The 15,020-nt window shown below is 45.4% G+C and overlaps 1 long non-coding RNA gene across 1 annotated transcript; it reads left to right on the forward strand.

Moving 5' to 3' along the window:
- The first annotated feature begins 11,367 nt into the window (after window positions 1-11,367).
- Window positions 11,368-11,694, forward strand: LOC103639515 (uncharacterized). The gene is made up of 3 exons (XR_559497.1): window positions 11,368-11,412; window positions 11,487-11,602; window positions 11,666-11,694. It is a non-coding gene; the product is annotated as an uncharacterized lncRNA (long non-coding RNA).
- Window positions 11,695-15,020: the final 3,326 nt, after the last annotated feature.

The raw sequence follows: 15,020 nt of genomic DNA on the forward strand, positions 1-15,020 counted from the left end.
TTGAAAGGGAAATGTGCCCTTGGGCCATTTCTAGTATATTTTTGGTGATTAAGTGCCCAACACATATTGAGTGAGTAATTATGTGCCAAATGATGGATGAAGTGCAAATCAACAAGAAGGTATGATTCTAGACTTAGTACATTGTTTTTTGTGTACTAATATATTTGTCTAAGTACTAGAATTAGAGAAAAGAGAAAAAGGAAAAGACTTGGCTGGAGCAGCCAAGACTCAGCGCAGTCTGGCACACTGGACTGTCCGGTGGTGCACCGGACAGTGTCCGGTGCGCCAGGCTGGCTTCTGACGAACTGGCCACTCTCGGGAATTCGTCGGCGGCATACGGCTATAATTCACCGGACTGTCCGGTGGTGCACCGGACTGTTCGGTGAGCCAACGGTCGCCAGCGCAACAGTCGACCGCCAAATCCGCGGGCGACGCGTGGCCTGCTCCAACGGTCGGCAGGAGGCACCGGACAGTGTCCGGTGTGCCAACGGCTACATTTCTACAACGGTCGGCTGTGCCATTTCAGGAAGGCGATCTGCACCAGACCATGAACATTGTCTGTCCGGTGGTGCACCGGACTGTCTGGTGCGCCACCCGACAGAAGGCAAGAATTGCCTTCCCAGATTGCCTCCAATGGCTCCTAGCTGCCTTGGGGCTATAAAAGGGACCCCTAGGCGCATGGAGGAGTAACCCAAGCATTCTTTGATCATCTCTAAGCACCAAGACTCCATTCTCGCGTATTTGATTCTTTGTGATAGTGACTTGAGCTCTATTTGAGTAGAGAACTCCTCGCATTGTGTTGTGAGCTCAAGTTATGGCTTGTGTGCGTGATTGTGCTCGTGCTTTGAGTCTTGTGTGTGTTGCTCTCCCCTCCCTTACTTCTGTGCTTCTTTGTGATCATCAATTGTAAGGGCGAGAGGCTCCAAGTTGTGGAGATTCCTCGTGAACGGGAGATAGTAAAAGAAAGGAAAACACCGTGGTATTTAAGTTGATCAATGGATCACTTGAAAGGGGTTGAGTGCGACCCTCGTCCAGTGGGACGCCACAACGTGGAGTAGGCAAGTGTTATACTTGGCCGAACCACGGGATAAATCACCGTGTCTCTTGTGCTTGTTTTCTTCGTGACCATTGTGTTTCACAAGAGCTTGGTCCTTAGCCACTTGATTCTATTGAGCTAACACTTAACCAAGTTTTGTGGCTACAAGTATTTGATTTTTACAGGATCACCTATTCATCCCCCCTCTAGGTGCTCTCACCTGGGCAAGAGCGCGAGGTGGCAGGCCACAATGCACTTGAGCCGGAGCGTGAGGCGATAGGCTCAAGTGGACCTATGCTAGAGCAGGACCACAATGCATTTGAGCAAGCGCGCGAGGCGGCAGACCACAATGCACCTAGGCAGGAGGACGAGCTGGCACGCCAAGGTTCACTGATGCGTGATGATGATGACTATGGGGAGGACTACGATGGAGAGGCCGATGACGAGGTTGTTACAACGACACATGCAACAAACTTCAGGTAATTTTATTTTGACGATGAGTTCTATTTTTTGTTGGATTGATATTATTACCAGTGCACAATTTACAAATTTGTAGGTTTCAACGGTCCCTTAGAGTTCCACCGACACAACCCTTGGACCAACGTAGGGTTATAAACCCTGCAGGAGAGAGGAGCTGGGTGGAGGTGGCATGGAGTGGCAAAGGTCACCGGACACCAGTTAACACAGTGCTGGGATCTGTAGCTCATTTTCACTATCCAGGGGTGGTACAATTAAATGGGGCAGAGATAGGGGCGTATCACTGGGCTCACTGGGGCCTCAAACCATATGGACCCGACCGTAGTCACCAAGACGCAGTGTGGTCATCGTTTTGGGTGAGTTTATTATGTCTTTTAAATTTACTTACCGTGGGCGTCTATAAATGAATTTAATTGCTTCTTCATTTTGCAGGAACAATTTAGATTGGACAAAACGGCGAACGAAGTACATGCAAAACGTGTATTCCGCAATGCTGCTAGAAAAGTTATAAATGGTTCAATGTCAGATGCATGGGTCAAAGCTGTTACCGTGTACTTCAAGAAAGTGAAGGGTCAAAGAATGACCAACAAGCAGGCATGTGAAATTCACTTGACAGCTGAGGAGTACAAACAAAGTGAAGTGGACTGGCTCACTCCTCATCCTGAAGCTTGGGTCAAGCTCTGTGAGTACTGGGCCTCAAATGAGTACAAAGTGATTTCAGATAGAAATCATTTGAACCAGAAGAGCAAACCGGGCCTCCATCGATTTGGAGCAGATGGATTTATTGGGAAATCACAACGAATGGTATTGAGAGCACCTAGAGGGGGGGGTGAATAGGTGATCCTGAATAAAAACTTAACTTATAGCCACAAAAACTTGTTAAGGGTTAGCACAATAATTGCCAAGTGGCTAAAGAGGAGATCTTGCACAATACGACTATCACAGAGAATTCAACACAGAGGAGACACGGTGATTTATCCTGTGGTTCGGCCAAGTACAAAACTTGCCTACTCCACGTTGTGGCGTCCCAACGGACGAGGGTTGCAATCAACCCCTCTCAAGCGGTCCAAAGACCCACTTGAATACCACGGTGTTATGCCTTGCTTATCTTTATCCCACTCGCGAGGAATCTCCACAAATTGGAGTCTCTCGCCCTTACACTTAAGATTCACAAAGAAACACGGAGTAAGGGAGGGAAGCAACACACACAAATCCACAGCGAAATGCGCACACACACGGCCAAGAATCGAGCTCAAAGACTATCTCACAGTTTCTCACAAGAACGGAGCTCGAATCACTTAGAATCACAAACGGATGCGCAAAGACTTAGTGTGGATGATCAAGAATGCTCAAGAGTTGCTTGGTTGTTTCCTCCATGCGCCTAGGGGTCCCTTTTATAGCCCCAAGGCAGCTAGGAGCCGTTGAGAACAAATCTGGAAGGCCATCTTTGCCTTCTGTCGTCGGGCGCACCGGACAGTCCGGTGCACACCGGACAGTGTCCGGTGCCCGATTCCTTTCCTTAATTGGCGAAGCCGACCGTTGTAGATGCGGGAGCCGTTGGCGCACCGGACATGTCCGGTGCACACCGGACAGTCCGGTGCCCCCTTCCGACCGTTGGCTCGGCCACGTGTCCCGCGCAGATCGCGCGGCCGACCGTTGGCCCGGCCGACCGTTGGCTCACCGGACAGTCCGGTGCACACCGGACAGTCCGGTGAATTTTAGCCGTACGCCGTCAGCAAATTCCCGAGAGCGGCCTCTTCGGCCGAGGGAGCCTGGCGCACCGGACACTGTCCGGTGCACCACCGGACAGTCCGGTGCCCCAGACCGAAACAGCCCCTTGGCTGTACACAGCCAAGTCTTCTCTTCTCTTCTTCTTTCTGTTTCTAACACTTAGACAAATATATTAGTACACAAAACCAATGTACTAAGACTTAGAAACACACCTTTGTTGAAGATTTGCACTTTGTTCATCCATGGGCATTGATTCACATTTAAGCACTTGTGTTGACACTCAATCACCAAAATACTTAGAAATGGCCCAAGGGCACATTTCCCTTTCAATCTCCCCCTTTTTGGTGATTTATGCCAACACAACATAAAGCAGATAGAACAAGTGCAAAATCACTTCAAATAAAAACTCAAATTGGTTTTGATTCAATTTGGACATATATGGATCATCCTTTGCCACCACTTGGTTTGTTTTTGCAAATCAAACTCAAATCTCTATTTCTATGTCAAACACACATGTTGAGGCATAAAGAGAGTCATTCCAAAAGAGTTCAAAAACTCCCCCTATTTCCCATAATCAACACTTCTCCCCACAAGAAGCCAACCTTTGACAATAGAGACAATAAAAGACAATAAAAGCTTTTGACAAAACAAAAACTCTATTCTACTATTTTCAAAATCTCTCAAGTGGTAGCTGATCCATTTATCACTTTGGCCTTTATTTTCTCCCCCTTTGGCATCAAGCACCAAAACGGGATTAATCTTGGCCTCTGTAACCCCATTGCCTCACCAAAGTCTTCAATTAAGAGCAAATAGGCAATAAGAGTCTAAAGATGAACTTGGAATAAGTTACCCTCTTATCGGAGTGCAGTGGAAGTCTTTCATGGTCCAAGTCCACCTTTTCCCTTTTAATCATCAAACTCAAGCACATGGTTAGTCTCAAAGGGTCAAGTTGTAACACATCTCCCCCTAAACATGTGCATCATTTTGCAACGGACTTGTGAGGTCCAGGGAGTGTTTGTACAACTTGAGCACCATAATAAGCAACAAAATGCAAAAGGAACATGATCAAAAGCATGAATACATGTATGCTACAATTCAATCCAGGTTCCGCGAATCTAAGACATTTAGCTCACTACGCAACCTGCAAAAGGTCTTCTCATCTAGAGGCTTGGTGAAGATATCGGCTAGCTGGTTCTCGGTGCTAACATGAAACACTTCGATATCCCCCTTTTGCTGGTGGTCTCTCAAAAAGTGATGCCGGATGTCTATGTGCTTTGTGCGGCTGTGCTCAACAGGATTCTCCGCCATGCGGATAGCACTCTCATTGTCACATAGGAGTGGGACTTTGCTCAGATTGTAGCCAAAGTCCTAGAGGGTTTGCCTCATCCAAAGCAGTTGCGCGCAACACTGACCTGCGGCAACGTACTCGGCCTCAGCGGTGGATAGGGCAACGGAGGTTTGTTTCTTAGAGTTCCATGACACCAGGGACCTTCCTAAGAATTGGCACGTCCCGGATGTACTCTTCCTATCGACCTTACATCCAGCATAGTCGGAGTCTGAGTATCCAACTAAGTCAAAGGTAGACCCCTTTGGATACCAGAGCCCGAAGCAAGGCGTAGCAACCAAATATCTAAGAATTCGCTTTACCGCCACTAAGTGACACTCCTTAGGATCGGATTGAAATCTAGCACACAAGCATACGCTAAGCATAATATCCGGTCTACTAGCACATAAGTAAAGCAAAGAACCTATCATTGACCGGTATGCTTTTTGATCAACGGACTTACCTCCTTTGTTGAGGTCGGTGTGTCCGTCTGTCCCCATCGGAGTCTTTGCGGGCTTGGCGTCCTTCATCCCAAACCGCTTTAGCAGATCTTGCGTGTACTTCGTTTGGGAGATGAAGGTGCCATCCTTGAGTTGCTTCACTTGGAACCCAAGGAAGTAGTTCAACTCGCCCATCATCGACATCTCGAATTTCTGCGTCATCACCCTGCTAAACTCTCCACAAGACTTTTGGTTAGTAGAACCAAATATTATGTCATCGACATAAATTTGGCACACAAACAAATCACCATCACATGTCTTTGTAAAAAGAGTTGGATCGGCTTTCCCAACCTTGAAAGCATTAGCAATTAAAAAGTCTCTAAGGCATTCATACCATGCTCTTGGGGCTTGCTTAAGTCCATAGAGCGCCTTAGAGAGCTTACACACATGGTCGGGGTACCGATCATCCTCGAAGCCAGGGGGTTGCTCCACGTACACCTCCTCCTTGATTGGCCCGTTGAGGAAAGCGCTCTTCACATCCATTTGATACAACCTGAAAGAATGGTGAGCGGCATATGCTAGCAAGATACGAATTGACTCTAGCCTAGCCACAGGAGCAAAAGTCTCCTCAAAGTCCAAACCTGCGACTTGGGCATAACCTTTTGCCACAAGTCGAGCCTTGTTCCTTGTCACCACCCCGTGCTCGTCCTGTTTGTTGCGGAACACCCACTTGGTTCCCACAACATTTTGCTTCGGACGAGGCACCAGTGTCCAAACTTCATTGCGCTTGAAGTTGTTGAGCTCCTCCTGCATGGCCAATACCCAATCCGGATCTAGCAAGGCCTCCTCTACCCTGAAAGGCTCAATAGAAGAGACAAAAGAGTAATGCTCACAAAAGTTAGCTAATCGAGATCGAGTAGTTACTCCCTTGCTAATGTCACCCAGAATTTGATCGACGGGATGATCCCTTTGAATCATCGCTCGAACTTGGGTTGGAGGTGCCGGTTGCGCTTCTTCCTCCATCACTTGATCATCTTGTGCTCCCCCTTGATCAAGTGCCTCCACTTGAGGTACCTGTTCGTCATCTTCGGTTGGGGGACGCACCATGGTCGAGGAAGAAGGTTGATCTCGTTCATCTTGTTCCTGTGACCGTACTTCTCCAATCGCCATGGTTCGTATAGCGGCCGTCGGAACATCTTCTTCATCTACATCATCACAATCAACAACTTGCTCTCTTGGAGAGCCATTAGTCTCATCAAATACAACGTCGCTAGAGACTTCAACCAAACCTGATGATTTGCTGAAGACTCTATACGCCTTTGTATTTGAGTCATAACCTAATAAAAACCCTTCTACAGCTTTGGGAGCAAACTTAGAATTTCTACCTTTCTTCACTAGAATGTAGCACTTGCTCCCAAAAACACGAAAGTAAGATACATTGGGTTTGTTACCGGTTAGTAGCTCATACGAAGTTTTCTTGAGGAGGCGATGAAGGTAGACTCTGTTGATGGCGTGGCAAGCCGTGTTCACGGCTTCCGACCAGAAACACTCGGGGGTCTTGAATTCTCCAAGCATAGTCCTCGCCATGTCGATTAGCGTCCTGTTCTTCCTCTCTACCACACCATTTTGCTTTGGTGTATAGGGAGCGGAGAACTCATGTTTGATCCCTTCCTCCTCAAGGAACTCCTCCACTTGAAGGTTCTTGAACTCGGACCCGTTGTCGCTCCTTATCTTCTTCACCTTAAGCTCAAACTCATTTTGAGCTCTCCTGAGGAAGCGCTTGAGGGTCCCTTGGGTTTCAGACTTATCCTGCAAAAAGAACACCCAAGTGAAGCGGGAAAAGTCATCAACAATAACTAGACCATACTTACTTCCTCCTATACTCAAATAGGCGACGGGTCCGAAGAGGTCCATATGCAGCAGCTCCAGGGGTCTTGAAGTGGTCATCACATTCTTGCTGTGATGTGCTCCTCCCACTTGTTTACCTGCTTGACAAGCTGCACAAGGTCTATCTTTTTCGAATTGCACGTTAGTCAAACCTATCACGTGTTCTCCCTTTAGAAGCTTGTGAAGGTTCTTCATCCCCACATGTGCTAAGCGGCGATGCCACAGCCAGCCCATGCTAGTCTTAGCTATTAAGCATGCATCTAGACCGGCCTCTTCTTTTGCAAAATCAACTAAATAAAGTTTGTCGTCTAATACACCCTTAAAAGCTAGTGAACCATCACTTCTTCTAAAGACAGACACATCTACATTTGTAAATAGACAGTTATACCCCATGTTGCATAATTGACTAACAGATAGCAAATTATATCCCAAGGACTCAACTAAAAACACATTAGAAATTGAGTGCTCATTTGAGATTGCAATTTTACCTAATCCTTTTACCTTGCCTTGATTCCCATCACCGAATATAATTGAATCTTGGGAATCCTTATTCTTGACGTAGGAGGTGAACATCTTCTTCTCCCCCGTCATATGGTTTGTGCATCCGCTATCAATAATCCAGCTTGAGCCCCCGGATGCATAAACCTGCAAGGCAAATTTAGGCTTGGGACTTAGGTACCCAACTCTTGTTGGGTCCTACAAGGTTAGTCACAATTTCCTTAGGGACCCAAATGCAAGTTTTGTCTCCCTTGCATTTTGCCCCTAACTTCCTAGCAACTATCTTCCTATCCTTTCTACAAATAGCAAAGGAAGCATTTAAAGCGCAATAAATTGTAGAAGGTTCATTTACTACTTTCCTAGGAGCATGAATAGTATTCTTTCTAGGCACATGATGAATAACATTTCTCCTAGTCATATCTCTACCATGCATATAAGAAGAACTAGAAGCAGTCATGGCATAAGAATCATAAGCATGTGAATCAAAAGCATTATAAGCATTTCTAGCATGTCTCCTATCATGGTACAAGAAAACATGGTTCCTTTTAGCACTACTAGCCATAGGGGCCTTCCCTTTCTCCTTGACGAAGATGGGAGCCTTATGGCTTGTTAAGTTCTTGGCCTCTCTCTTGAAGCCAAGACCATCCTTAATTGAGGGGTGTCTACCAACCGTGTAGGCATCCCTTGCAAATTTTATTTTATCAACTTCACTCTTGCTAGTCTTAAGTTGAGCATTAAGACTAGCCACCTCATCATTTAGTTTTGAAATTGAAACTAAGTGTTCACTACAAGCATTAACATCAAAATCCTTACACCTAGTGCAAATTGTAATATTTTCAACACACGAGTTACTTGCTACTTCTAGTTTAGCAGTTAAAACATTAATTTCACCTTTTAAAGAAGAAATGGTTTCATTACAAGTAGAAAGTTCACAAGAAAGTATTCCATTTCTTTTAACTTCTAGAGCAAGTGAATTTTGTGCACTAACAAATTTATCATGTTCTTCATATAAAAGGTCTTCTTGTTTCTCTAAGATTCTATCCTTTTCATTTAAGGCATCAATCAACTCATTAATCTTAGCTATCTTAGTTCTATCCAATCCTTTGAATAAACTAGAGTAATCAATTTCATCCTCACTAGATTCATCATCACTGGAAGAATCATAAGTATTAGCATTACGAGTGATTACCTTCTTTTCCCTTGCCATGAGGCAAGTGTGATGCTCGTTGGGGAAGAGAGCCGATTTGTTGAAGGCAGTGGCGGCGAGTCCTTCGTCGTCGGAGTCGGACGAAGAGCAATCCGAATCCCACTCCTTTCCAAGGTGTGCTTCGCCTTTGGCCTTCTTGTAAACCTTCCTGTTCTCTCTCTTCCCATTTTTCCCTTGCTCCTGGTCACTATCATTTTCGGGACAGTTAGCAATAAAATGACCAAGCTTACCGCATTTGAAGCATGATCGCTTTCCCTTGGTCTTGGCCTTGCTTGGCTGTCCCTTTCGACCTTTTAGCGCCGTCTTGAATCTCTTGATGATGAGAGCCATCTCTTCATCATTGAGCCCGGCCGCCTCAACTTGCGCCACCTTGCTAGGTAGCGACTCCTTGCTCCTTGTTGCCTTTAGAGCAATGGGTTGAGGCTCGTGGAGTGGACCGTTCAACGCGTCGTCGACGTACCTTGCCTCCTTGATCATCATCCGCCCGCTCACGAATTTTCCAAGTACTTCCTCGGGCGTCATCATCGTGTACCTGGGATTCTCACGAATATTGTTCACGAGATGAGGATCAAGAACGGTAAAGGACCTGAGCAGTAGGCGGACGACGTCGTGGTCCGTCCAACGCGTGCTTCCGTAGCTCCTTATTTTGTTGATAAGGGTCTTGAGCCGGTTGTAAGTTTGAGTTGGCTCCTCTCCCCTTATCATGGCGAATCGTCCAAGCTCGCCCTCCACCAACTCCATCTTGGTGAGCATGGTGATGTCGTTCCCCTCGTGAGAGATCTTGAGGGTGTCCCATATCTGCTTGGCATTGTCCAAGCCGCTCACCTTATTGTACTCTTCCCTGCACAAAGATGCTAAGAGAACAGTAGTAGCTTGTGCATTTCTATGAATTTGTTCATTTATAAGCATAGGACTATCCGAGCTATCAAATTTCATTCCATTCTCCACAATCTCCCATATGCTTGGATGGAGAGAGAATAAGTGACTACGCATTTTGTGACTCCAAAATCCGTAGTCCTCCCCATCGAAGTGTGGAGGTTTGCCAAGAGGAATGGAAAGCAAATGTGAATTCGAACTATGTTGAATACGAGAATAATCAAATGAAAAGTTCGAATTGACCGTCTTTTTGTAGTCGTTGTCATCATCCTTTTGGGAAGAAGTAGACTCATCACTATCGTCGTAGTAGATGATCTCCTTGATGCGCCTTGTCTTCTTCTTCTTCCCTTCCTTCCGTCTATGCCCCGAGCCGGAGTCGGTAGGATTGTCGTCCTTCGGCTCGTTGACGAAGGATTCCTTCTCTTTGTCGTTGATCACGATTCCCTTCCCCTTAGGATCCATCTCTTCGGGCGGTAAGTCCCTTTGTGAAGAGAACGGCTCCGATACCAATTGAGAGCACCTAGAGGGGGGGTGAATAGGTGATCCTGAATAAAAACTTAACTTATAGCCACAAAAACTTGTTAAGGGTTAGCACAATAATTGCCAAGTGGCTAAAGAGGAGATCTTGCACAATACGACTATCACAGAGAATTCAACACAGAGGAGACACGGTGATTTATCCCGTGGTTCGGCCAAGTACAAAACTTGCCTACTCCACGTTGTGGCGTCCCAACGGACGAGGGTTGCAATCAACCCCTCTCAAGCGGTCCAAAGACCCACTTGAATACCACGGTGTTATGCCTTGCTTATCTTTATCCCACTCGCGAGGAATCTCCACAAATTGGAGTCTCTCGCCCTTACACTTAAGATTCACAAAGAAACACGGAGTAAGGGAGGGAAGCAACACACACAAATCCACAGCGAAATGCGCACACACACGGCCAAGAATCGAGCTCAAAGACTATCTCACAGTTTCTCACAAGAACGGAGCTCGAATCACTTAGAATCACAAACGGATGCGCAAAGACTTAGTGTGGATGATCAAGAATGCTCAAGAGTTGCTTGGTTGTTTCCTCCATGCGCCTAGGGGTCCCTTTTATAGCCCCAAGGCAGCTAGGAGCCGTTGAGAACAAATCTGGAAGGCCATCTTTGCCTTCTGTCGTCGGGCGCACCGGACAGTCCGGTGCACACCGGACAGTGTCCGGTGCCCGATTCCTTTCCTTAATTGGCGAAGCCGACCGTTGTAGATGCGGGAGCCGTTGGCGCACCGGACATGTCCGGTGCACACCGGACAGTCCGGTGCCCCCTTCCGACCGTTGGCTCGGCCACGTGTCCCGCGCAGATCGCGCGGCCGACCGTTGGCTCACCGGACAGTCCGGTGCACACCGGACAGTCCGGTGAATTTTAGCCGTACGCCGTCAGCAAATTCCCGAGAGCGGCCTCTTCGGCCGAGGGAGCCTGGCGCACCGGACACTGTCCGGTGCACCACCGGACAGTCCGGTGCCCCAGACCGAAACAGCCCCTTGGCTGTACACAGCCAAGTCTTCTCTTCTCTTCTTCTTTCTGTTTCTAACACTTAGACAAATATATTAGTACACAAAACCAATGTACTAAGACTTAGAAACACACCTTTGTTGAAGATTTGCACTTTGTTCATCCATGGGCATTGATTCACATTTAAGCACTTGTGTTGACACTCAATCACCAAAATACTTAGAAATGGCCCAAGGGCACATTTCCCTTTCAGGTATGACAAGCTAAGTAACATTTAGTCTTTTTCCCTCTGACAAATTTGTATATTTTATTATGTCTCTTACTGCAGGAGGCTCGTGATGGCGTTGAACCCCGATTCATTGATGTTTACATGGAGGGACACCGAGGTCCAGATCCAGAGCATCCAGAAGTTTTATGTGATGACAGCACGACAGAAAAGCTGGTAGGTGTAAATAATAACTATCTATTCTTAATTAACTTGTGACTCGTTTATAATTAACATAAATTGTTTTGTAGACTCGTTATGCCGAGGAGGTTAGGAGGAAAGCAGGAGACGATGATCTAGATTGGAGGGAGGCACCTTTCGATCCGGATGCAGCATATGTTGCTGGTGGTGGGCTACCACATGGGAGGTATGATAAGATCAAGGTTGTGATATATAAAAACTATTGGTTCATAACTTGTGATGTTTCTAGGTTGGGGATCGGTGTTGGGGTTGTGAGTCGCGATAGCTTTGGTTGTCGGTATGTTTCCTCGGTGGGAGTAGATCTCGAACTTCAACTTCGAGGGAATCAGAGCTTGATGAGCAACTAAGACAACAACAACAACATGTTCAACAACTATCTCAACAAGTTCAGATGATGCAGGGAATGCTGATGCAGGCAATAATTTTAGTAATCCGCTCAGAATCTGCCCATATTTTTTTTTATCTAACTCGCTCTGAGCCTTAGATAGCCCAAAATCGGTCTGGTCAATTGTTGAGTGATTTCTGCATATATTAGGAGGTTGTCACAGTCTGATTTGTAGCTCACGTTGACTATATTAGAAGAGGAAAAACCAGAAAAGGCTAAGGCATTCCAGACACCAAAAACACTATGTCCTGTGATATGAACATACATACTATGGTGATATGAACATACATAATATGTAGTCATATGTATGGAGAGAAAAATAGACAATGTTTTCCCTCAGAGTAAATATAGAATGGTGAAAACAAAGGGTTCCTTAATCTGGAGCATACTAGGGTTACAGCCTTGGTAAACTGTTCAAACGAACAAATCTATGCTACACTGGCTGCGTTACCATGATCATGCCATGTAAACTCAGTGATAAACTGCACAAGCACAACCACTTCAAATTCAGGATGTGATTAGTTGAATCTAGGCTAAGTGAGACAATGACAAACCCTTAACGTTAGCCAAGCAGCCTGGGGGCAAATTCAAAGAATTAAAGAACATCGACACACTTGTCTAACGCCAAGCTGCCATGGGCTTTCTACAAGAAAGTTCTCAGCTGCTCTGGTGCAGTGGCACTATGGCATTAGACAGATCAAGGATTACCCAAGACAGGACACCTAGAAAGCGAAAACCTCTTCGGGTTCCAGAATTAGTTGCACACACTGATCATCGCTAGAGGTTGTATCCCCTCTTCCATATCCGAAAGAACATCCTTCAGCTGAACATCATCTGCCTCAAAAAGACTGAAACCTGCCAAACCTACACCACCTGTGGCTCCTGTTGGAGCTGTGCCAGGAGCGGTTGGTCCAGGTAGCAGCTGATGTCGAAGTTGGTTACAACATTTTTAATGGGTGGATAAAAATGGTCTGAACATCACCATGTCTGAACAGCTAGCGGTGTTGCTTCGCTGCGGCGTGCCCTGCCAGGGTCTGGTGCTGCAGGACGTGGACCTTAGGTACAAGGGGCAGGGTGCCACATCGGTGTGCCCTGCTAGGGTCTGGTGCTGCAGGACATTTTCTTTTGGCTTTTCCTGTTTGCTTTCTTGATTAGCTGATTTTTGTGTTATGTGTAATCACAATTTCTGTCATCTGCTAGTTGCCTGCATCAGTGAATTGTGACTTCAGTTGGTAAAGCCTAACTCAATGTTCAGTTGGTAACTTGTTTGTGGCTTCTATGATGCATGTGCTAGATAAGATTACCATCCCATGTGTGAGTTATTCAATCCATGCATCTCAATTGTCAATTGAGCCAGAAGTTTTACATCTAAGTTCTAAGCTAAACTTCGACATTAGCTAATGGGTGGATAAAAACAGATGTTCAGACATGCTGTAACCAACTTCGACATCAGCTAGCATCCCATCGTTTACAACATTTTTACATACAAGTTTTTTTAAATGGTCTGTCTGAATGGGTGGATAAAAACGGATGTTCAGACATGACGCTTGGCTAATTTGTCCAAGTGCAAAATTTGTCCTAGTGCCCTTGTTCTCAGAGTACAATAGTGCCTCTAGAAAGTAAGACAAAATGTTTGGTGACACAGATTCTGGTAAATGTATATAATTTGTTGGTTTTAGAAATAAAGAAAAAAAGCATGCACATATAGATTATGCTTACTGTGAGATACTGAATTGCAGACAATGGCTGCTCATTAATCTGAATGGACGGTGGGCTGCTTGCTTGCACATGTGCCAGCCACCGGACATATCCAGTCTCAGTGCAACTAGTTAAACCTTTGAGTTTTCCTCTGTCACTAGGCTTTTATGATGGTAATAGGGGGTGAAAGCAAATCTGTGGTCTGCATCTTGAATCTTGATCTAGTTTTGACACAGGGCATGCTTGCTGCACATGAAGAGGAAAAACCAGAAAAGGCTAAGGCATTCCAGACAGTCTTGTGATATGAACATACATACTATGGTGGCACGAGTGCTTTTTAGCTCTGTCTTTCTTCTATATCTATCAACCACTCTAATCCTACACGTTCCAATGCACTTTATGTTTTCCATCGGATTCAGAATTTAGTTGTTTAGTATAAACTCTATATATACATTAGTTTAAAATAAAACTCAAGCTTATTGTATTTGCAGATGTATAGTGCTCAGATGGGATCTCAAATGGGGCCCCAGTTCACCCGTCCGTCACAATCTGGACAGACCCCAAACACCAATGAAACACAGGTATAGTTTTGTAGTATATTTACTTTCATTTACAATTATAATCATGCATCGTTTTATTTGGTTATAGGGTTCTGAGACCGGACAAGGAAACCCACAGATGGACATACAGTGGTCGATGCCCCCTAGAGGACAGATTCTTCCTCCTCCACAACCAGGTATGGGATATTGGCCGCCACCACCATGGGGATATCCTACACATCCAATGGGGCCTTGGGGACGCCCCACATGGCCAACACAGCCACTTCCATCACCAGCGGTACATTCCTGATTCATGCTGCTTGCTACTTTTATTTGCTACAAATTGGACTTTTTTGGAACTACTCCACTACTGCTTGTACATCTGGCGTTTGATCAAGCTCTTAGTGGACATACTTGCAAGTCTGGATATTGTACAACATATTATAGCGTGAGCTACAGCGTGCTGAAAATTTCAGATTGTGAATAATAACAGAATCTGGAATTTAGTGTTGTGAGAGCTGTTTTGGAGATCTTTTGTGGCTGATCTAGGAAGTTTTAAGCTGAGATGTTGGTAGAGTAACTCTCTATCAGGTTAGTTTGGTGCTCAGTTCAACACTAAATTCTGAATTCTGTCAGGTAGACTAACCTGAACATGCTTTAGTGAATCTGGAATTTAGTGTTGTGAGAGCTGTTTTGTTGTGACATGCTTTGGACTGTTAGGTGGCTGAATTCTGAATTTTCAGATTTGGAATAGCGTATAAGTCTGAATTTCCAAAGTAGTTTCTTGAACAGTTAACATCGCAGATCCTTTGCACGATGCATCATTTTAAATAACACGGTGCTGCATCTTGAAATGAAGTATGTTTTCACTCTCATGTTCATGTTCGTGCACAAATATGGAAGCCACATTTTGTGTTAATCATGCTTTCCTATATCTTTGTGTACATGTGATTTAATGCCAG

Source organism: Zea mays, chromosome 9 (genome assembly GCF_902167145.1).
Source record: "Zea mays cultivar B73 chromosome 9, Zm-B73-REFERENCE-NAM-5.0, whole genome shotgun sequence".
NCBI classification, from domain to species: Eukaryota; Viridiplantae; Streptophyta; class Magnoliopsida; order Poales; family Poaceae; genus Zea; species Zea mays.